At 41.8% G+C, this 24,455-nt stretch overlaps 1 protein-coding gene across 4 annotated transcripts in view; it reads left to right on the forward strand.

Annotated features, from left to right (window-relative positions):
* Positions 1–418: 418 nt before the first annotated feature.
* The window catches only part of pknox2 (pbx/knotted 1 homeobox 2), a 435,336-nt gene continuing 411,299 nt past the window's right edge, over positions 419–24,455 (forward strand). For 2 of the 4 annotated variants that reach the window (XM_068053838.1, XM_068053847.1), the window contains exon 1: positions 419–491. The gene's annotated coding sequence lies outside the window, so the exon portion shown is untranslated. Of the gene's footprint in view, positions 492–2,087; positions 2,107–16,625; positions 16,689–24,455 lie in introns of those variants that run through there. The other 2 variants (XM_068053843.1, XM_068053842.1) reach the window with 2 other exon arrangements.

Here is a 24,455-nt window from a genome sequence, read left to right on the forward strand (position 1 = left end):
TGTCGCTAATATTTTTGCCCTTTAAAAACTCCCAGGTAATGAATATTAACTACTGAGAACGGAAGCCCTCAAGCGACAGTTGAGTGATAGGAGTGTTGTCCAATTACAGCCTGCTGGTCTGGAGACGGGTCGAACTCGAAACATAGCGTAGCCCGAGCGGGCGCAACACGGGACGGGGGTGGGCTAAATGACATAATTGCTCCATCCCCTTTCACACACACCATCTCTTTCTCCTCCTCGCTAAACGGGGACTGGGGGGTAGTAGGGGGGGGGTGTGGAAACGGGATGGAAGGCGGGGCTAGTCGGAAGTGACTCCAATCAGGGCGCCGCGCTGCCTTCCCGCGCGTGACGAGTGCTGAGTGGACAGCCAATGGAAACGTAGGGGCGGGCCGGAGGGGAGAGGCCGGGGCGCGCTGACGTCATGGGGATGTATCGATGTGAGCGCGTGGCGGCGCCGCGGCGGTGTCAGTCTGATGAAGATTGGCATGAAGGTAAGCTGTCATTCACAGAGAGACAGAGTAACCGCGGTGCAACAGTGTATCACGGGGCAATACAGTGTTACCAGCGGCGCACACGGATACATTGCACACAGGGGCTGCAGCTCCAGCTCCAGCTCCAGACACTTCATTCAGTCAGTCATTGTCCCAGCCGGAAGAAAGGGCATACATTTGAATTGCTGTGTGTTTTGCTTCTCTTCGCCTCTCCACCTTCCTTTTTCTCTCCACCTCTTTCTCTCCAGTTTTACAGCTGATGGGGGAAAGTAGCTGCATTGTTAAGCGATGAGCGGGGGAGTCTTTCTGTGTGTGCGTGTGTCTGCAAATGGAATCTCCTAGCTTTCCACATAGCTGTTTGCTAATTGTGCTGGGCGCTTCAATCTCAACTTCTAAACATTTTCTACTTTTAAACCGGGGAACTAATGGATGAGGGCATTTTCAGAAGGAATATGATGAGTGCATTTTGTAATGTTTTTTTTTACTGTAACCTATTTTGCATATTTCCCCTTGTATTTTTTTAAATTAAATTACCACTTTCTGGATGTAAAAAGGCAAGCGATTCCTATCCACTGTACTGGAAGAATCTTTTTGCTTTCTCGCTCTTCATCCTCCTTTTATGTGTTTGATGCAACTGTTGACCTGATGTACTTTTGTTTTCTCCTGTTTTTCCTGTATCAAGAGTTGGTATTGATTAATAGGGACACTTGATCAGTTACATTTCATATAATTTGTTTTCTGTCAATGCTAGTTAAGTTTTGTTTCGCAAAATATTTTCTTAATACGCTACTTTCGAGCAGAGTTTGAGGCTCTGATATCTTTGGATTGTGCTTACAATCGTCAGGTTTTGTATTTTAAATTTGTCTTCTGTATTATGTGTTTCTGTGATGGATTAGGGAGGAAATTGAGGGGATATTCAGGGGTGGTGTTTTGTTCTAATGTTTCCGACCTATAAACATATCACCAGAAATGTTACAACACATTTGTTACAAATTAATATTTGCTCCATTACTATGGAAATCGAGGGAGAGGAAATGGAACATTTTGCTTATCAGACAACTTGCATTATGGATTTCAGAAATGTTTTGTTTTGGCTTGAATACTCTTTAAATTCCTCTTTTAGATCTGCCTCGTGAAATGCGTTTAAATGATTGATTAAAAGGAAATAAATCGATTTTAGTCTCCTCCTCACAGCCCCTGTATATAAAGCTCTCGCCGTGCAGCTTTTAAAATCTGCTCGCCTCTGTAGCATTCGGCACCTTTTTGGAAAAAAAACCGAGGAGCCGTTTGCAACCAAGCGTGGACTTTAATTTGCTAGAACAAGCCCCAGTTGTTGACTTGAAAGGGAAGATATTGTGAAGAATTTGTTGAGCAATGTCAGTGAATTAGCATGCTTCCTTTCATGGGTGTGCATCAGGTTCGAACCTTCGATCAGTAGGGTTATGGAGCTAACTGGACAGCTGCGGATGTGTTCGCGACAGGCCAGTCCCACCAAACGCAGAACTAATTTGCTAAGAATTTCTATGTTGCTGTTAGGGTTATGCTGGGATAGCAATGACTGCTATGCAATGGGAGTAAACCGGAACGGCGTCGTGGAATTCTGTGCAGGAAGCAGGTATGCAGTTGGAGAAACGAAACTGGATTTTATATTTAAAAAGACATGGTTTGCCCCGATTGTCCTTTTTTATTCTGACCCATCGCCCCTCCCATGAGATATATTAAATTCTATTAGTGTATTTGGGAATGCATTCGTTACCAATCTAGTTTGAAATGGGTGTACTTCCAGTTCAGGGCTTCGGTCAGTGTTGGTGGGCATGTTTGTGCCCCCAAAGTGGTATCATTCCAGTATTGTTTTCCATCTGTCACTCTGATCTTGGCTCCCTCTCCCTATGGTTCTTATTAATGCGTAGGAGGGGAAAACGTGCAAGTTACAGCCAGGAGAGAATGTTTGTTTATTTCTGAAAAGTTGTATTAGCAGGTTAGCTCACTGCGTGTGCTCATATAAAAAATCATGACCATTTCATTGTTTTGCTATACTATTTTGTGGGGAAATTTAAAAGAAATGTGTGTTGCATTTGTTTTAGATTTGAGAATTTACTTAAATTTGGTTTCTGAAATTAAACAATTAAAAATTAGGTAGTCTGTTGCCTTGTTGAATTGGCTTTCAATTCATTCTTGTTCATGGAAGATTTGTCTTTTTTGTTTCATTTGTATATTTTTCTAGATCTCTTGTGTAGAAATGACCACTTTCTCAATCTAAAGACACCCGTGTGCTGACTGGGAAAGGGAAGGCACTATATACGGTATTCTAGGTGTTCCAAAACTGAGGAATTCTTTGCAGTTTCATTTCCTGTTTTCGTCAGGATGGTGTGATATGTGTGCAGAAATCTGGAGGAGAAATTACCAGCTGGAGTATGGAATGATTTGGAAGTTAGGGATTGGAGGAGGATGCAAGCTTGGGGAGTAATGCTATGTATTATCACCCACTCTGTTGCTGTGTTGAGCTGAATACCTACCCCTACAATAATACAATGAAAATTTAGAAGTGCTTCTGTGATATGGAAAGCACCAACTGTTTTTTAGGGAAATTTATTGAATTTTTAAAAAGTATATGAAGAATTATCTGCTTTGAAGGGTTGGATTTTTTTTTTTGGTTTTAAACAGCAAGTGAGTGGAGGGCATGGGAATAGCATTCTGGAGCGAGGTGAGAATGAAAATACAGGGGGAGTGAATTCACCCATACGGTTGGAATTAGATAGATGCAGTCAATGACCATTGCTCGTGATTTCCATGGAGCTTGTTTATGCCTTTGACTTTAGTACTTTCTTTCTGCCACTTTGTAGATGTGGTTGGCACTCGCTGCTTTTCCAAACGCACTTAAAAAAAATCTTAAAGTATTGAGGGTGAATAGCATTGATGCATTTAAGGAGAAACTGGATATGTTTATGACGGTAAAAGGAATAGAAGGATATGTTAATAGGGTAGGAGAAGGTTTGTATGGAGCATAAATACTGGCATAGACCTTTTGGGCTGAATGGTTTGTTTCTGTACTGTAAACACTGTAAAACACATGAAATTATATAGTGTGGAAGCACCCTTTTAAAGATATTTTAAAAAACAATTATCTTTTGTCATTCTCTTTATATATTTTTTAAAAATCTTTAGTATAGTTGCAACCACAGACATTTTGTAGCACACTTTCTGACATTCATGTTATTTTACATGTGTTGGATACCAGCTTGTATTTTCTGAAACAAATAAAAAAAGAAAAGTAAACTGATGGTGGCAGTTAGGTTAGTTTGAACTTTGATTAATATAGTGACAATAATTAGCGATAATTTCCAATGGAGAATGTTCAGGAGCTGAATAGAGTCCTGACAAAGAATGTTAAGCTGTGAGATTTACAGGCTGTTTTAGGATTTTTGTTTTGTTGAAAACTTTTTTAGAACTCAAATTTCTTCTTTTCTGAAGGAGAAGCATTCAAACATACAATGCAGTTAATGGGCAGTGTAGCTGTCTTGCTTGTGACAGTAGTGGCATCATCCTGTGTAGAATTGAAAACCAGATTGAGTTGCTCCTGGCATTCACTGTGAACTGGATGAATATGGTATTGCAGAGAGCAGTTTGTGCTTTTCTAAAGGTTATGCCACCTGTCCAAGTGAAGTGCTGGTGGATCTTTGTCTTCCACCTTTTTTTTTAAGTCTGCTTTCCAAAGCAACCTTTAGAAATGCCTCTCTTTTGCTTCCACTCTGCATTGGACAGTTCATCTGTTTTATGATTAAATGATTTAGTCTGCTTTAGTTTTAGAAACTCTTTGAATCTCTAATTGTTTATGCAGTTATAGGGGCCGTATGTAATTTTTCAGAATTGGTGGGCATTGTGCATTTAACAGAAAGGTTCCATTTAAAAGTCTTAATTTATTTAATACTTTGTACGCTAATGCTGAGCATTGAAGATATCACTTATTTTGAACAAATACTTTTCCACATGTAACTTCATGTGCTTTTAAAGGTTAGTTTAAGACCATCAGTTGGGAGTGTTACTGATTGTCCTGCCTGAATCTGACAAGTTGAATCTGACTGAAGTTTGTAGATTTGAGCAAGTGTGGATCTACTAATAGATAGACAGAACTTTGAATCCATTACTGTTTAGTAAGAGAGGTTCTTTGTTTGTTCCTGATATTTCATTTGTTTTATTAACCCAAAGGCTGCCAACAGGTCCTTAGAAATTCTAGTTTCCTTGGAATATAGGAACACAGGAGTAGGTCATTCAGCCCTTGAGCCTGTTTTAACCATTCAATTAGACCAGGGCTGATCTATATCTCAATCCCATATCCTGATACCCTTACCTAAAACAAAAAAAAAATTCTGTTCATATCCGTTTTGAAAGCTCCAATTGTCCTGACATCTACACTTTTTTTGGGGGTGGGGGGGGGGGGGGAAGCTTTCCATGACCCATTTGTGTGAATATGGGCTTCCTGAATGGTCTTGCTCTGATTTGAAGATTTTTCCCCCTGGTTTTGTGCTGGCTATTTTAATTTTTGTGGTTCAGCCGAGTAGCTTGATGCTACAGTAAACTCTAACTTTAAATTATGAAGCTAATCAAAAATCAGGGGTAGTTTTTTTGGCTATACTAGTCATATATTCTATAAAACAAAATTTTAAAATGAAGCTTCAACTGTATCTCTCATTCTCTCCTTATCCTTGTTTTTTTCTTTCATCACCTATTTCAACTCCATCGTTGCTTTTCGTCAATCTCTCCCTTCTATAATGCAGGCTTTTTGAATTCCGTGGCACTTTTGGCTTGCTACTGACACTGGCCTTAAATCAGGATATCTGGTGAGAAAAGGTGAAATCTGTCCACATTACTCAATGGTTTTCTCACATGTTTTAAGAAAAGTGCATCAGCAGCAATTTTTCGATTTTCTTTAAAAAGTATTCTGTGACAGGCCCTTGAACCATTAGTGCTAATGAGGAAGAAGGGAGTCATTTGAGACTGAAATAGCAGAGCAGGACCTAGAGGACTGGAAGAGGTACCTTGAGTAGATGAAAACTAGTCTCTATCCAGCCAGCCAGCTACCCATTCTCAGCAGCTGGGGAACAGGGCAGAGAGTTGAGGTTCTCCAGTTTATGGAACTGAGACCAGTGGTCACATTGTTGTGAGTAATGGGTAGACTGGTAAGAGCAGAGATGCAAGAAATTCTGAAGTAGTAGTCAAATTCTGGGACAACTTGCAGAGTGCTAGATATCCTGTCTGCCACCAGTTCAAATTGCTTTACTTAATTTGTTCCTGGCTTACAGCTCCCTTTGTCTATTTTGGAAGTGGACGCAACATTGGGCCTTGGTTACATTGGCTGATGTTTCAGTCATCGACAACCCAAGGTTGACGTGGATGCTAGTAGGTGAAGCCAAGTTAGTCTTTGACTCCATTTTTCTGCATCAAATGAAACTCTCTGGTACCGCTGTCCCTGATATCTCATCCTTGGCACCATATGAGAAAACATTTTTATAATAAAAAAAAATCAAATCCATTCGTTCTCCAGTACATTAAAGGGTAAACTCTGTGTGACACCCCACCCTCACATTGTGCATTGAAACTGGACTCTTGAGTATACATGAAAGCATATGAATGAAATTTCTTTGTTTAAAAGTGTTAAGAATCTGTTCAAAATAAACATCAAATTGGCCGATAAAGAAGCTTCCTGTGAACATGTTGAGTGTCTGTGTGCTGATATTACAAAGAACCTAGTTTCAGGTCATTGCTGTCCAAGATCGTGACTTAAAGCTGTCTGGATATAATGTCTGACCACATTGGAACAACCATCTCATTAATGACTTCTCTATCTCAGTGGTCACCCTTCACTTGAGTTTAGACAGTGAGTATTGACAGGTAGTCTTGTGGGGCTTTCACAGTTGAGCCGGATCCTGTCTACACCTATCATCTGCAATCTGAGTCCACTGATAGTGATCAGGATCGGAAACTTGGTTCAGTCCTCAGTTTCGCATCTCATCCACAGTGTAGTGCTCCCTTACTGCTGCATTGGAGTGTCAATCTGGATTTTGTGCTCAAGTCTGGAGTGGAAGTTGAACCTACAACCTTCTGATTCAGATATGAGAACCCTACGACTGATGCCATTTTAGTGTTCTCCTTTTCATCAATGTTAAATCTGTGTACAGTGTAAATGCAGCGTTACTTTGTACCTAATCTATTCTGTAACCGACCTTGCTTGGATGGACGGAATGCACTCAAAATGCTATGCGTGCAACTTATCAGGACACAAATGTAGTTTTAAACACTTCAAGGTCAGTTCTCCAATAGATTAGATACAGAGTAATGGTGTTAAGTTAGTATTTGTCTGCCCTCTCTGGTTGACACTGTTTGAAGAAGAGCAGGGAAGCTCTCCCTGATGCCCTGACCAAAATGTAACCCTCAACCAACATCATATTACCCGATCGTTAACTCATTGCTGTTTGCAGAACCTCGCTCTGAAAATTGGCTGTGATGTTTCCTACATTACAGCAAGGACTACACGTCAAAAGTACTTCATTGGTTGTAAAATGCTTTAGGAATCCTGAGTTTGTGAAAGCCGCTGCACAAATGCAAGTCCTTTCTTTAAATGTGGAATGTGTATTGGGTATAAAGGCCTGAAGTATATCTGGAGTGAGTGAAGTCATAGAGTCAGAGTTATACAGCACAGAAGCAGGCCCTTAGGCCCATCGTGTCTGTGCTGACCATCAGGCACCTATCTATTCTAATCCCATTTTCCAGCACGTGGCCCGTAGCCTTGTATGCTATGGCGTTTCAAGTGCTCATCTAAATACTTCTTAAATGTTATGAGGGTTCCTGCCTCTACCACCCCTTCGGGTAGTGTATTCCAGATTCCAGCCACCCTCTGGGTGAAAATTTTATTCCTCAAATACTCTCTAAACCTCCTGCCCCTTACCTTAAATCTATGCCCCCTGGTTACTGACCCCTCCGCTAAGGGAAAAAGTTTCTTCCTATCTATCCTATTAATGCCCCTTATAATTTTGTATACCTCAATCAGGTCCCCTCTCGGCCTTCTCTGCTCTAAGGAAAACAACCCTAGCCATCCAGTCTCTCTTCATAGCTGAAATGCTCCAGCCCAGGCAATATCCTGGTGAATCTCCTCTGCACCCTCTCCAGTGCAATCACATCCTTCCTATAATGTGGTGACCAGAACTGTACACAGTACTCCAGTTGTGGCCTAACTAGCGTTTTATACAGCTCCATCATAACCTTCCTAGAAACAAACTAAAATAAAATAAATACATCATGAAAAAATAACTAAAAATAAAAATGAAAAGGGGGCCTGTCATGCTCTGAAATTCAAAATGAAGTTCAATAATTTCAGAGCATGATGGGGCCCCCCTTTTTATTTTTATTTTTTCTCTTTTTTTGTGTTTATTTTAGTTTGTTTCTACTGTGCCTACCCACTTTTTTTTTCATGTTGGTGCTTGGGGCCAGGCTGTTCGGTTTTCTGTCAATTAATATCCTCTCTGTACTAACGCTTTGTCTTTCACCACACCATTAACATACCGTTTGCCTTTGCTCCATGACCTTCTGGTCAGTTATTGTCTGTGACCTTGTCCTATCAACACCTCTTTTGTTATCTCTTGCCCCACCCCGCTTTACTTGCTTAAAACCTATTACATTTCTGGCTCTGCCAGTTCTGATGAAGGGTCACTGACCTGAAACGTTAACTCTGCTTCACTCTCCACAGATGCTGCCAGACCTGCTGAGTATTTCCAGCATTTCTTGTGAATGTACCCTTAATCTCTCTCAGCTCTAACACAAGCAGTTTGTTTGGAACAGCGAGGCTGATTCTTTTCCATTATCAACTTTTACTTCTCCCAACTGCTTCATGTCTCTGAACCTGTATAAATGGGAATAAAAACACATTATCAGTTTCATGTTGACTATGATTAGAGACTGACCAGAGTGTAACTGGAGTTCACACCATCAGTGGTTGCTAGAGGAACATCACATTTAATGTAAGTTGCTAAGGTCTTAAATCAAGGTCGCTGATTTTAGGTCCTCACAGGAATTGCAGAATGTAATTTTCAAACTCAGGTAAAAATCCTAGAATCCCATTGAATAAAAATGGATTTTTATCACTGGTAACTCAATGACCTTAATTGTAAATGAACATATTTGTGGAATATGATCCACAAAACACCAGGAAATATCCAGGAATTCCTTAAAATCAAAAATGAAAATTTGACTTATTTAGTGCTTTTGGTGTTAGCTGATTTTGGGGTTCAGAGGATGGTTCTGAAGTGATGAAGCTTTGTTGGGATGTCCACCATGAGATTACTGACTTTCACCCAGTCCCAGCTTTTTTATCCATTTTCAGTAGCGGGAGTTTGAGAAACCAATTATACAAGTGTTCACAGCCCACTCCCAGTTGACCTGTTGTGAAGTTAATTACAGCCATTTGAGACATGAAGTGACATCTGCAAACTGCTGCTTCATGATGTCATTCGGCTTCTCGTAGTTACTGTCAGTCACAGGAAGTTCAGAGACTTCTCCTAAGCTTAAGGGAATGATAATTTCCTCTTTTTTGTTCTTGGGTGTTATGTTAAATGCTTCCCCACCCTTTCTAGTTCTTGAGGTTGGTGACTTGTAGTGGATGCAGTGCTGCCAGTGCCATCCTTAAACTACCATGCTTTCTTCATCTGTGACCCTAGATTCACAATGTTATCAGGTCATCTGATCCTGTCCTTGGGTTACGTTTCACATGCAAACATATTCCGAAAGATGGTTCTTGAAAGTGGAAAACCCACTCCCCCACCCACTGTGATGGAACCGAGGGATCTTCCTAGTGTGTAGGGCTCAGCTTCACATTAGGTATTGTGCATGCCCAACTAAAATATCAGCAAAGCTGCATGTTCAGCTCTTAGTAAATATTTCTTTCTTTGACCTCCTTGTCTCGAGAGACAATGGGTAAGCGCCTGGAGTGGCTATAAAGGCCAATTCTTGAGTGACAGACTCTTCCCCAGGTGCTGCGGATAAAATTGGTTGTCGAGGCTGTTACACAGTTGGCTCTCCCCTTGCTCTTCTGTATTTTTTCCTGCCAACTGCTAAGTCTCTTCGACTCGCCACACTTTAGCCCCGCCTTTATGGCTGCCCGCCAGCTCTGGCGATCACTGGCAACTAACTCCCACGACTTGTGATCATTGTCACAGGATTTCACATCGCGTTTGCAGACGTCTTTAAAGCAGAGACATGGACGGCCAGTGGGTCTGATACCAGTGACGAGCTCGCTGTACAACGCGTCCTTGGGGATCCTGCCATCTTCCATGCGGCTCACATGGCCAAGCCATCTCAAGCGCTGCTGGCTCAGTAGGGTGTATATGCTGGGGATGCTGGCCGCCTCAACGACTTCTGTGTTGGAGATACGGTCCTGCCACCTGATGCCAAGGATTCTCCGGAGGCAGCGAAGATGGAATGAATTGAGACGTCGCTCTTGGCTGACATACGTTGTCCAGGCCTCGCTGCCGTAGAGCAAGGTACTGAGGACACAGGCTTGATACACTCGGACTTTTGTGTTCCGTGTCAGTGCGCCATTTTCCCACACCCTCTTGGCCAGTCTGGATATAGCAGTGGAAACCTTTCCCATGCGCTTGTTGATTTCTACATCGAGAGACAGGTTACTGGTGATAGTTGAGCCTAGGTAGGTGAACCCTTGAACCACTTCCAGAGCGTGGTCGCCGATATTGATGGAGGGACCATTTCTGACGTCCTGTCCCATGATGTTCGTTTTCTTGAGGCTGATGGTTAGGCCAAATTCATTGCAGGCAGCGGCAATCCTGTCGCTGAGTCTCTGCAGGCACTCTTCAGTGTGAGATGTTAATGCAGCATTGTCAGCAAAGAGGAGTTCCCTGATGAGGACTTTCCGTACTTTGGTCTTTGCTCTTAAGACGGGCAAGGTTGAACAACCTGCCACCTGATCTTGTGCGGAGGAAACTTCCTTCTTCTGAAGACTTGAACGCATGTGAGAGCAGCAGGGAGAAGATCCCAAACCGTGTAGGTGCGAGAACACAGCCCTGTTTCACGCCACTCAGGATAGGAAAGGGGTCTGATGAGGTGCCGCTATGCTGAATTGTGCCTTTCGTATTGTCATGGAATGAGGTGATGATACTTAGTAGCTTTAGCGGACATCCGATCTTTTCTAGTAGACTGAAGAGACTGCGTTTGCTGGCGAGGTCGAAGGCTTTGGTGAGATCAATGAAAGCAACGTAGAGGGGCATCTGTTGTTCATGACATTTCTCCTGTAGCTGGCGAAGGGAGAAAAGCATGCCAATGGTGGATCTCTCTGCTCGAAAGCCACACTGTGCCTCAGGGTAGACACGCTCAGCCAGCTTCTGGAGCCTGTTTAAAGCGACTCGAGCGAAGACTTTCCCCACTATGCTGAGCCGGGAGATTCCACGGTAGTTGTTGCTGCCACCGTGGTCACCCTTGTTATCATAGAGGGTGATGATATTGGCATTGTGCATGTCCTGAGGTACTACTCCCTCATCCCAGCACAGGCAAAGCAGTTCGTAGAGTGCTGAAAGTATAGCAGGCTTGGCACTCTTGATTATTTCAGGGGTAATGCCGTCCTTCCCGGGGCTTTTCCACTGGCTAGAGAATCAATGGCATCACTGAATTCCGATTTTGTTGGCTGTACGCCCAGCTCATCCACCTCCTATAACTTGCCTAACTGTGCAAAATATTTCTTGCCCTTTTGAGTAAAGAAGATTTGCCTGATAGTTAAAATTTTTTTTTGCTACTTCTGATTTACGTGCTGTGGTCTTATTTGCTTGACTGGCATTGCGGTAATAATCTGGGTTTGCTTAATCTATGCCATTTATATTTTGAAAAGCTTTTCGGTCTACCCTCCATCACCTTTTTGGGTTTGAGACTCTGCTTTCTAATCTCTCCTCAGAAGGCTGTTCAACATTTGATGTGCCTGTGATTAGGGTTGTGGGAGCCCTGTGTTTTTGCACCACTGCTCTGGGTTCATGTAGCTATAACCAGCCCATTAACCCAGCAGCAGATTTGTTGGCCCACACTTTCATGCTGCTGTTATAAGGCGTACTTTCTGTGAGGCTGTGCACTCGGATTTATATGATACAAATTTAGCATTGGTGCTTCATTGCGCTAATTTTAAACTCATGGCGCCCAATTTTAACTCATTTAAAACCCATTCACTTACACAGATGTGCCCTCTACCCCCCGAATAATCCAGTTTCCATTTTTGAACTTGTTTGCTTTTTCCAATTATATATACATTAGAATTGCGAGGACAATAATGTGTCCTTATGCACAGTGGAGGAGTTTTACACCTGTTATGCACTGTCCTGGATAACAACAGAGTAATCCTTTCATGCAGATAGTGTTAAAATGTTTTGATATTGGTAACTGCACTGTAACATGGCAGTGTTATGACTAAGGTGGGAGAAATGCACTGTTAATTCGGTCCCACTACTCCACAGGTCACAGCATATCAATATATTTTCCCACCTACCGAAGAATTGCCAATTAGACACTCTCTTTGTCCCCCAGAAGAAAGCACTCAAAACCAGGTTTCTTTAAACAACAATAACATTAACTATTTATTAGAAAAGAAACAATAAGTCTTAACTACTAATGAGATAAATCTGTATATGAAAAGCTCCTTAGTTCCTTAGCCCTCATACATGCACATACATACATTTAAAAAAAAAACTGGTTAACCGAGGGATAAAAGGATTTTGGTTTGCAGCTGTTTCTTAGGAATGGAAGGAATAATTTTAAAAAATCAGTTTATCACATTCTGGTAGGATGTTTTCAGTACAGTGAGCTGTCCCAGAGTCGAATAGTCGGATGCCACTCGAAATCTCTCCAGGCGAGGTTGATGAACAGCCTTTGATGGGTAGGCATTCAGGGCAATTTGACTACAGCAGACATCACACACATCTTTCAGCATGGGTGCAGCAACTGGCCTGCTCAGAACTCCGCAGTGGAAGCTTTGTTCATGTTCTGGGAGTTCCCAAAACACTGGAGGCAACAGAAACCACACTGGATGCAGGAATTCTTCAGAGGCAGGAGGCAATAGAAATCTGCCACCTTTCAAATGCAGGATTTCTCATCAAGAGATGCAGGTTTCCTTCACAGAGGGCAGTATTTTTCTCTAGTCTCCAGAGAGGTCAGGTCTAAGTTTCAAATGCCTGTTCTTTGTCCAACTCACTGGTTTTTAAAAGTCCAAAGGGAAGGCAAAAAGCCTTCCTGAACCGATTACTTGATCAGACAGAGAGTCTCCTGTCATTCAGTGTTGCTCTTAGGAGGTCAAAACCCCTTCCTGCTTCCTTGAAACTGCGTGCTTCTATTCTTGCATACAAAGTCAACATCCAAAGATTCCAGCTATTTGCAGATGTCTAAGTCTACTTAAAATCCTTTTTTCAGTTTTTAAAACACACAGAAGTCTAAGATTTTAGTACAAAAATAAACCTTCTGTAACAGTGGATCAGTGCATTGTGAAGCTTTAGCATAATTTCAGTATACCTACATGCTGCAGGCCTGGTGTATATTTATCCCAGCGTTTTTTTTCCCCCCCTTGCTTGGCCACATTATCTGGCCATCGAAAGAGCCGTTTCTAGTACTCCTTGTCCTTTTCCCAGTCTGAGTATTAATATCTCCACCTTATTCTAAATGCTTAGGTATTGGCTAGGTATAAATCAAAAAGTAGAGAATAAGTAGTGGTGAACTTGGGTTTAAAATGTCTGTAGATCAGGAGGTTCCCAAATACATTCAGAAAAGGTGTTTTCAACTTATTCATCAACCTTACAATGGGATTATTCCTCAATCCTGGTTCTCCTGGAGTCAGTTGGATCTCTTTTTCACACCCTCCTTTTTCATCCTGTCTGGTTCTTTTCTTTCTTTTCTCTGATAAGCAATAGTTTCTCACTCGTGCTAGAGATGAAGAAAGGGAGAGGGTCCTCTGGGAATTTAAAATATATGGTTCAAAAGTTTGCATCCTTTGACATTTATGCAGCAATTTCTTTTTCAGTTCATTTTTGGGTGTTGGTAGAGAGAAATAGCAGTGATCTGGAAATGCTGCTAAATGAGAGAGAGCAGATGTGGGCAGTAGGACTTAAGTTAAGGGATGTAGTTCTCCCCTTGGGGTGAATTGGAGTGAAGTACCTTGAATATAATTTTTGTTTTTCTTTTTAACTATTATTACATGTAAATTGTTTTTGGCTGCAGTGTATTCAGAAATCTAACATATTTCCTTTCCAAGTCTGATCTGATGTTTCTGCTGTGTTACAGCCATGTGGTGAGGGGTTTGGGTGGTTATAGAATCAGAGAATGCTACTGTCCAACTCCCACCTGACCACAGCCAGCTTTTTTTGTTAGGGATTAACCCCTTTGTGTTTTATTTGTCAAATAAATAGACAGAAACAGGTTTTCTTTTAGGTTTAATACAAAATTATTTATTTATTGATAATACAGCTTTAACCTGAAATTGTCCCAACCGCATCCACTCACGCATTTGCGCTCTCACCCTTTTGAGGTCAACATTTTTTATATCTCGACTCTACTGGGAGACAGGGTTTTTCTTCCTTGTAGCGACTGGCAATGGCCCAACTTGTGGCTACTTCACGTTTTCTTTGTTTCAGAAGAACCCATTCAATTCCAAAGTGACTCATGGGTTCAGGATAAGAATATTCTGGTTATGATGTTTCCACTTCACACCTTCTTTGTTTCAGAAGCACCCATTCAATTCAGGAATATTTCATGATGGGTGAAAATGGCACCTCTTAGCTTTGAATGTATTCCTTTGTTCGTGTCAGATAGTTTGAATTTACAAAGGCCAAGTCTTTTACCTCCCGGTAGCCATTTTGGAGCACGTTCACCTTTTTAAAAGACAAAATCAATTTTTATACACACATTTTGTACATGTGACAGCTACTTTGTCACAAGATTCTTTCAGCTCCTCTTGGTTCAGCCATACAGTGAGATCTCGAGCCCCACTTTTCTGTCACTACACCTAATCATTTCATAAATGTTTCCTGTGTTTTGCCTTTGCCAACCATCTGTGGATCCATTTTCTGTGCTGATAATTCTTTGTTTGAAGAACTTTTTGACATCACATAAATTTGTCTTTTACTAGTTTGACCCTGTGTCCCCTTGTCATACTGTCACAATTTAGCTTGAAGTAATATTCCATATTATTTGCTTGTATACTTCGAAGAATCACTTTTCAGTTACCTTGCTTCAAGGTGAAGAGCTGACGTTTCTCCAGTCTTTTCCCTGTTCTATCAAACAGTCTGAAATCGTACAAAAGCAAAATACTGCAGATGCTGGAGATCTGGAATAAGAACAGAAAATGCTGGAAATACTCAGCAGGTCTGGGGGCATCTGTGGAGGGAGAAACGGAGTTAATATTTCAGCTGAAATGTTAGCTCTGTTTCATTGAAACATTGGCTCTGTTTCCTTCTGTACAAATGCTGCCAGAGTTGAGTATTTCTAATCCAAAATCATAACTATGTATGGTCATAGTTAGATGCAAAGTGAAACTTCCTCTACACTGCCCCATTGAGCATTACCAGATCTGATGCAGCACGAGTTGTTCTAGGTTAAAGCTTCTTCACTCAGTGCACTCAGGTGAGATTCAGAATAAAATTGGCAGTGGGGTAAAGCTGTATGTGCCCTGCCCCAGCATAATGGCATAAACCCCCAGCCTCAGCAGAGTGCCTGTGGCGCACCCATTTGCCATTTTCACTTTCTGCTCCAAGTATCTTTGTTGTTTGTTTGAATGAAATCATAATTTGGTTCCAATTGGCACTGAATTGTGAAACACTGTAGCGAGAGTGAAGTCTTTCATCTGATCAGTTTTAAGTGGATTTCATGTAGGTTCCAGAGATGAAAGTAGTGTCTAACCCACTTCACCCTAGAGAAGGCTTGTAATACAAACATGGTACTGCATGAATTCTAGATTTTAATTTTTGCAGTTAGATGCACTGCATGTAACACTGATTTGAAATATAAAGTGGGCGTGTAAAATATATAAAAGAAACCCTAATTGTAACAGAGACCAGGACTAAGTGCAGTTTTACAATCATTTGTACTGACTTTTCAAAAGTAATTAAGTCTCTTATTAATGTACTGTGCTCTAGTATTGAGGGAGTGCTGCACTGTTGGAGGTTCTGGCTTTCAGATGGGATATTAAACCAAGGCCCTGCCTGCCACCTCAGTTGGATGTGTAAGATCTCATAGCACTGTTTTGAAGAAGAGCAGGGGAGTTCTCCCCAACATCCTGTCTGGCATTGATCTTCTAACCAATATCATTAAAATAGATCATCTGGTAATTTATCGCATTACTGTTTGTGGGACTTGTCCGTGTGCAAATTGTCTACCAAGTTTCCTTTCTTACAGCAGTAACTACACATCAAAAAGTACTTCATTGGCTGTAAAGTGTTATATAAATGCAAGTCTGTCTTGCTTGTATGTAGTGTTATATTGTGAATTCTATTCAGACATCACCACCAGCACTGGGTGCTTAGCTGCTAGTATAGTGGTGAAATAAAGCAGTTGGTGCACAGATCAATGATCTGGACATTGTGCTCGTTGAATTTTACAATTGTAGAACTTTGTAAATCTGTACTTTTTCAGAAGTATGTTGACGTGTCAGTGGATTTATTTTAATTTGTTTTTGGAAGTATTTTATTCTAACTTGAGATGCCAGGAATTGTTTTCATTACTTCCAGATGTTTTGGAATAAATTTATGACAGAACCTCCATCATCCACGTTCCGGTTACCTGCTGGAGGTTTGATGGGACGCAGCCTTGCCTGAGGCTCCATGTCGTTACACTCTCTGTCTCGTCATTACATTCTCTGTCTCCTCTGAAATCAATCTCACAGCCTAAAAAAATGCAACTGGAATTCATTTCAGTATTCTCCTTTATTCCCATGTTGAGGATATCAGTATATTGTAGCAGAAGAGCAAATGTTGGGAAATTCCTGTTCAGTTGCATTTATCCAATAGTCTCCTTTCTTCTAGGTATCAGCTATGGCTTAATTGCTAGCACTGTTGCCTCTAAGTCAGAAGGTTGTGGGTTCATGTGCCACTCCAGGACTTGAGCAAAAATCTAGTCTGACGCTCCAGTGCGGGACTGAAGGATTACCGTCTGACGGTGCTGACTTCTGCTGAGGTACGATTCTGTGCTCTCTGCTTCACGTAGACCACCAGTGTTGGCAAGCTATTTTACTGTGGGGCATCACATATGAACTGATTCTTTCCTTACCTCTGTCTTTCGGGTGAAGCCAGTGGCCATGAAAAGTGCTATATAAATACAAGTCTGTATTTTCTTTCTTTTATAATTGATTTTTTCTTGACAATATCATTCATTTTGTTTCAAGAAAACAAGTTTCATTGGAGCTGTTTGAAAACACTCCATTAGTTAGGACTAGCGTTCCACTGGTATAATAACGATCGAGTGCTAGTTCACTCTCCTGACTGCTTCTTTAGAGTCTGTTCTGTTAGAAGACAGTACACTGTCTGAGACGAACAGACTTGGTTCTGTATTGACGCACTTTTTTGTTTTTGGCAAGTCTCTGTGTTCCCCTGGATAAATATTGGGAGTCTGAGCTGAAAGTGAGGAGGGTTGGTATTTTGAGTCAGGGCCATGTATTATGTTTTCATTTCCTCTCCTGACGGACTGATCCCTGCTGAGGTACAATTCTGTGGATGCCATTAGCCTTCTGGTGTTTCCACTTGAACACCAGTGTTGGCCAACTATTTGACTGTAGGGCGTCACGTTAGCCATTCCTTTCCTTGTCCCAAGGCCCCGCACATATCTTTCAGTTGGTGGGGCATCTCTGAGCAGAATTACCTTTCTTTGAATGTATATCAATTGTTTTTTGCTAACAGTTGAGGGTCTTTTTTAAGAAGTCTTTTTGCTATATGCTGAAACTGCAAAACAAATGAGCACATAAAATAACAAATTTAACTAATTAAAATCTTCAGGGAGCAATGAAGCCAATACAAAAAAGAGCCAAATAATTTTGGTCAATCTACTACTTAAAGTAGATAGAACATTTTAATTAACCCCACAGTCCCTATCATGGCTTTTTGTCTGCCCCACTGCATGATAGACTATAAAAGAACTGTGTGAATGTAGACTAACCCTCTCCTCCCCAATCCACAGAAGTTTTTTATTTCATGCAGAGATGGCTTGGTGGGAGGATATGTTCCTCGGGCTCAGTGAACTACGTGCAGGACTGATCCACACAGACCAGGAAGGTCTTGGGACCTTTTCTGATCTTGGCTACTGTCGAGCTAAAGGTGCAACAAAAGGGGTCAGTATCCATCAGTGAGGGGTGGGGGGGGAGGTACTCATTCTGGGTATCTGGTCATCCATGTTAAATGTGTGTGTTTCAGATGGCTTTGAACATGGTCAAGGTCAGTTGTAATGACCTCCACAGTCTAATCTTCTGTGAATATTGACCATTTGAGTAAGGTACCAGAAGGCAGCAGCAGCTACAGTGACCCTTTTCACTTGGAGTTACCGCCTTCCAAAGTATGGAGGGGGAATGAAAATATGGATTAGATCAGTGATATGCCCCCTGCAAATTACAGGCATACGTATCTTTTTCTGACATCTCATTTAAGATCTCTAATTTCTTAAACTCTGCCCAGGAGTTCTTGTAACTGAAGCTGAGCTTCGGCTGCACATTCCCTTCTCATGGCAATGTTGCTTTCTTTGGGGGTTGTGTGGTGTGGGAGCTGCTTGGAGCAACCACGGATCTCTGTATTGTTTCCACACTCCGTACCGAGGTCCTGACTCTTAACAGCTTGGAGGCACTGCTGGAGATAGAGAATGTGTGCTGGAGTATTCAGTGTCAGATTGCTGCAGCATGTGATGTGCACATGTTGTAAAGATATAAATGTTGATTGAACAGGATTCTGTACAGTGAGCCCTGATATAAAGTTTTCTTTTGTTGAAAGCTGTTTTATATTGACTAAACGCCCTATGTGGTTGCTCCACAAAGTGTGGGTCTGTGCTGCAAGGGTTAAGTTACAGTTACTAGAACACTAGCTTTAACACTTAATGGTATATTTCGCTCTGTTTTCTGAAGTTGGTGTGTGTATAAAGTGAGTGTGGTTTGAGGATTGGTTCATCAAACCACCAATAAAAGTTACCAGATTGAATGAAAAGCCACCCCCTCGGTCTGGGAGTTAGTGACACTAGTATAGTTAGTTAGAGATACAGCACTGAAACAGGCCCTTCGGCCCACCGAGTCTGTGCCGACCATCAACCACCCATTTATACTAATCCTACACTAATTCCATATTCCTACCACATCCCCACCTATTACAGCCAGCAGGTGACTCAACTGAACAAAACATGGGCGGCGCAGTGGTTAGCACCGCAGCCTCACAGCTCCAGCGACCCGGGTTCAATTCTGGGTACTGCCTGTGTGGAGTTTGCAAGTTCTCCCTGTGTCTGCGTGGGTTTCCTCCGGGTGCTCCGGTTTCCTCCCACATGCCAAAGACTTGCAGGTTGATAGGTAAATTGGCCATTAGCAATTGTCCCTAGTATAGGTAGGTGGTAGGGAAATATAGGGACAGGTGGGGATGTGGTAGGAATATGGAATTAGTTTAGGATTGGTATAAATGGGTGGTTGATGGTCAGCACAGACTCGGTGGGTCGAAGGGCCTGTTTCAGTGCTGTATCTAAAAACTAAACTAAAACTAAAAACTAAACTGTCCCTATGTTTCCCTACCACCTACCTATACTAGGGGCAATTTATAATGGCCAATTTACCTATCAACCTGCAAGTCTTTTGGCATGTGGGAGGAAACCGGAGCACCCGGAGGAAACCCACGCAGACACAGGGAGAACTTGCAAACTCCACACAGGCAGTACTCAGAATTGAACCCGGGTCGCTGGAGCTGTGAGGCTGCGATGCTAACCACTGCGCCACTGTGCCGCCCATGTTTTGTTCAGTCGAGTCACCTGCTGGCTGTAATATAATGGGTTTTCATTCATTCGTCAGGATACTAATTACTGTGGAATGTACTCAATAACTTCCCATCTCCTTAAACCTGATGGAATATTAAGAGTACACCATTTGATGGTTGTCTCCTCCCAAATCCATTCAATTCCATACTTGAATCTCTTCAGTCAGGTTTCTGTCCTTGTCACAACATTGAAACAGCCCTAATCAAAGTCACAAATTACATCCCCTATGAATGTGATTCTGGAGCATTTTTCCTCCTCCCCCTACCTGTAACCTTTGACTATGCCTCCATACCTCTCCTCTGTCTATTTTTAGTAGGACTACCTTTGTTTAATTATACTCTTACTGTACATTATTTTGAAGAAAAGCAGAGGAGATCTCTCTCATGTCCTGGCCAACATATAATTCTTAGCTAAAACTTAAAATGATCAACTATTTATTTTTGTGCTGTTTGCGGGACCATGCTGTGTGCAAATTGACTGCTACATTTCCGACATTACAATGGTGACTATATTTCTAAAGCACTTCATTGGCTGTAAAGCACTATATAACTGCAAGTTCTCTCTTTATATGCCACTAATAGCACCCACCGAATACAAGGTCCATTAATTTAAGTGGGTGGAAATTGAATGGCATTCCTTCGGGGTGCACAGTGCACACTCCTGTCTGCCCACATTTTCAGTAACCACCCTGCCTAGATGAATCAATAGCTCAGTGAGCAGGGAGAGCAAAATTTGTTCTGCTGAGCTGCCCATTCAGAAGGCACATTGGTCATATGACCTGGTCATCCCAGTCCACTCATCTATTAATAGAAATGGCTACTACAATTGTAAATGTTCAGAGCAGGCCTCTGAGAAAGCAGAGCGGGGGTTAATGGCTCGTGTGTGTTTATATAGTGAGAGCATCAAGTCTCTGTGTGCTGCCTGTAAAGGTGGTGATTATGGATGGCCCCTTAATGACCTGCTCAATCAAACTGAGCTTGCTTTTATTTATGGGTTTCCCTCATTCAAAGTGTCAGATTGATGTGATGCTCTAAATTCAGACTCAGATGCTGCTGTTTTCCCGTTGAGTGACCTAAGGGCTGATGTGAGCAGCAAGTGCAATCTGAAATGGCTTCTCCATAAATCCATGACTTTCATAAAAATACACCTATCAGCTACGTGATGAATGGGTGGAGGCACTGCAAATAAACAAAGTATTTTTTTTCCCTGAACCTCCATCCCTATGGTTGCCAAATCTGGGTATATTCCTGGAGACTTCATTATTTGACCTCCTGCCTCCAACCGCCCTGCTCAGTCAAATAGCCTTTTTCTTGTGTTCAATACCTTTTATAATTAAAACAAAAGTGTTCAAAGAAACACTTCTTTTTAAACACCACTGATTTTTTTCCTGGGTTGCTTGTAGCAGTATGCTGGAGAAAAATCTTTAATTCTTGAAGAGTCCAGGAGTGGAAGGTTGACAACTCTACCCTTCTCCCTCCCAGCTCAGGATGTAATTGCACCACCTAGGTCTGAAACTCCATGTTTAAAGAACAGGAGGCTGCCTGCTTTACTCCATAATTACCAACTGCTGATGAAATTGTGAGAATGTACTGATCTGAATGTCTCGATTTCTGAAAAAAGGGATTTCGCTAGTAGCCTGCTACTTATGGAGAATGTTAGGTTTGTGTTTTTGTACAGAGGGACTTCACAATAATAAAAGCAAAATACTGCGGATGCTGGAAATCTGAAATAAAAACAAGAAATGCTGGAACCACTCAGCAGGTCTGGCAGCATCTGTGGAAAGAGAAGCAGAGTTAACGTTTCGGATCAGTGACCCTTCATCGGAACTGACAAATATTAAAAATGTCACAGGTTATAAGCAAGTGAGGTGGGGGTGGGGCAAGAGATAACAAAGGAGAAGGTGCAGATTGGACAAGGCCACATAGCTGACCAAAAGGTCATGGAGCAAAGGCAAACAATATGTTAATGGTGTGTTGAAAGACAAAGCACTAGTACAGAATAGGTGTTAATGGACTGAATATTGAACAGCAGCAAGTGCAAACATGAAAAAAAAACAGTGGGTGAGCAAACTGAACAAACTAAGATGAAATGAAATAAATGCAAAAAAAAAAGGTTGTAAAAAAGAAAAAACAACTAAAAATGAAAGTAAAATGGGGGGCTGTCATGCTCTGAAATTATTGAACTCAATGTCCAGTCTGGCAGGCTGTAGTGTGCCTAATCGGTAGATGAGATACCTATTCTGGACTAATGCTTTGTCTTTCAACACACCATTAACATATTGTTTGCCTTTGCTCCATGACCTTTTGGTCAGCTATGTGGCCTTGTCCAATCTGCACCTTCTCCTTTGTTATCTCTTGCCCCACCCCCACCTCACTTGCTTATAACCTGTGACATTTTTAATATTTGTCAGTTCCGAAATGCTAACTCTGCTTTTGTTTCCACAGATGCTGCCAGACCTGCTGAGTGGTTCCAGCATTTCTTGTTTTTATTTGGGACTTCACAATAGTTGTGTAGTTAAGTCATATAAATCAGGAAATCTGTAGGTTCAAATCAGCCAGGACTTGGTATGTGGCTGGACTTAGTCTTTGTGCTGCTGAGCTGGGAAAGAGAGAATTGGCCAGCATAACCTCTCTGGATTTCTATCCAATAACCTCTCTCGGAAAGTTGGGGGATGTGGATGTCAGTTGAGAAGGGCATTGGGATTGACTGATGTCGCCTGTGGGTGAATAACCTCCCAATGCTGTCTTGACAAGCATGAAGATTCACTATGTAGGTGCACTACTGGACGGTCAGGGACTTTAAGAGAAGTGTGATGTGTAGTGAAATAATATTTTATTTCTACAACAGTGATTTAAATGACCTCCGTACATGCTAAATTCTGGCTTCCATCTGCAGAAGAGGAGTAAGTGTATGAAACTCTTTTATAAAGCTTCAGCCTTTTCCTGTGTCTGTCTGCGTGCTCTTCTTAAATTTTCACCTGTGACTGTATCTGTTCTTTGCTCCAGATTTTTATTATTTGTTCTTTACACTGTCCAGCTGATGCACAGGTAACAAATGCACTAAATGTAGATGTCCATCCCCTGTATTAATGCTGCTGGGTTTCCCCAGGTTAAGGCAGTAGACCTTGGATTTCATAAATGGTAGGAATGTTTGAATATAGTAATTAAGGACAAGTTAGTTTTTTTGTGATTATGACCCAGTCTCTGTGTGGGGAAGTACAATTCCAATCTTGTGGTTCAGAGGGGACCCTGAGGTGGTTAATGCATGCATATTACAATAGTGTTCCCCAGGCATGCATTTATATAGTGCCTTTAACACCCTCAGGACATCCCAAAGCCCTTTACAGCCAATGAATTATTTTGAAGTGTAGTCACTTTTGTAATGTGGGGGTAAATGCAGCCAATTTAGCCACAAATGTGGTGATGACCAGATGATCTGTTTTAATGATAGTTGAGAGATAAATATTGACCAGGGCACCAGGGAGAACTCCCCTGATCATCTTCGGATAGCTTCATGCCATCATTTACATCCACCTGAGAGGACAGATGGGGCCTCATCTGAAAGATGGCAATTTTGACAGTGCTGCATTCCTTTCAGGACTTGTACTGGAATGTTAGCCTAACCTTTGTACTCTGGTCTCTGAAGTGGGGCTTGAATCCATGTCCTGCTGACTCGGAGGCAAGAGAGCTACCAACCAACTGAGCCACATCTGAAACTGTTCCTTGGGGTTCTGTACCGTGTTTTTTTTTTAAAAGGTGCTGTGCTGAGAACAGTCTGCAGCAGATTTGAGCAAATCTGTAAGTGACATTTTCAGCAGTTCCCTGTGAAAGAGGTGGGAGGAATGTTGGCATTTTCCTTCAGTCCCACTCAGCAAGGAATGTCCCTTTTGCTTTTCAGAGCACTGTACTTGCCATTTTCATGGCAGTTAGAATATGTGTGCATTTCTTTTTTAAGCCCTAATCCAATAGACCCTTCTTAAGAGACTTTAATTGTAGATTTTCATTGAGAGTCTGTGGTTTTGGAGCTTGCTGGTGGCTCAGTGGGGAATTGCATTGCATCATCCAGATCAGGGAGGTCCCAAATTTGATCCTCAGTTAATTTCTGCCACAAAATAGGACTGAGAGTCTAAATGGTGTGTGGGCTATTTGATGCCTTCCATTGCAGAATAACTCACATTTTCAAGACGTAATGAATGACAGTAGTGTTAGAAGGCTGCTAGTGCCTGCAGAAATATATCCAGAGTGAGGAGAGCTAGGGGAGAAGGATCAGAGAAAATTGGAGGTAGCGAAGAGCTGTCTGATTTTGGTGTGTATATACTGAATTGGAGCTTTTGGGGGAAAAGAATGTGTGGGCTTTTCTGAAATGTTCTGGTACTGGTTACTTGAACAGGATTTTGTAACTTTCTCCTTTTAATCCTTTGACATCAAAATGTAATGTGAGCATGACTGAAATGTATCTAGGTTTCATGTTGCTGTTGCTCTTAATAAGGCAGCTGTTTTGAAGCAGGTGAGTAAGAGCACAGGTGCATTGCTTGGCCGCCCACACTTCATTCCCTGGTCTGTATCAATGGCTCAAATCAGAACAGTCGTGGCAATGAGTATAATGTAGATTACTAGGAAGAAAGTAGTTTTTCATTAGTATTGCTGCAGCAGCTTGCACATCATGTGGATATCTGTATAAAACTCTCAAAACATCTCCAAATCTTTAGGTGAAACACTTTAGCAGTCTTTTTTAATGGGAAAGAATGCTGTGCAGAGAGCCAGCATGGACTCGATGGGCTGAGTGACCTCCTTCGGTGCCATGATGAGTCTGACTTCGATGATCTCCCAGAAATATCTCTAATTGACCATGGATGGCTCACTTAACTCTTAATTGACCTTGGTGTTATTGATATTGGATCTTATAACCTTAAAGTTTTATGTAACTGCATTTTAGCAATGTGATATGATGTGC

The sequence above is a fragment of the Heterodontus francisci genome, chromosome 22, assembly GCF_036365525.1.
Source record: "Heterodontus francisci isolate sHetFra1 chromosome 22, sHetFra1.hap1, whole genome shotgun sequence".
In the NCBI taxonomy this organism is placed as follows: domain Eukaryota; kingdom Metazoa; phylum Chordata; class Chondrichthyes; order Heterodontiformes; family Heterodontidae; genus Heterodontus; species Heterodontus francisci.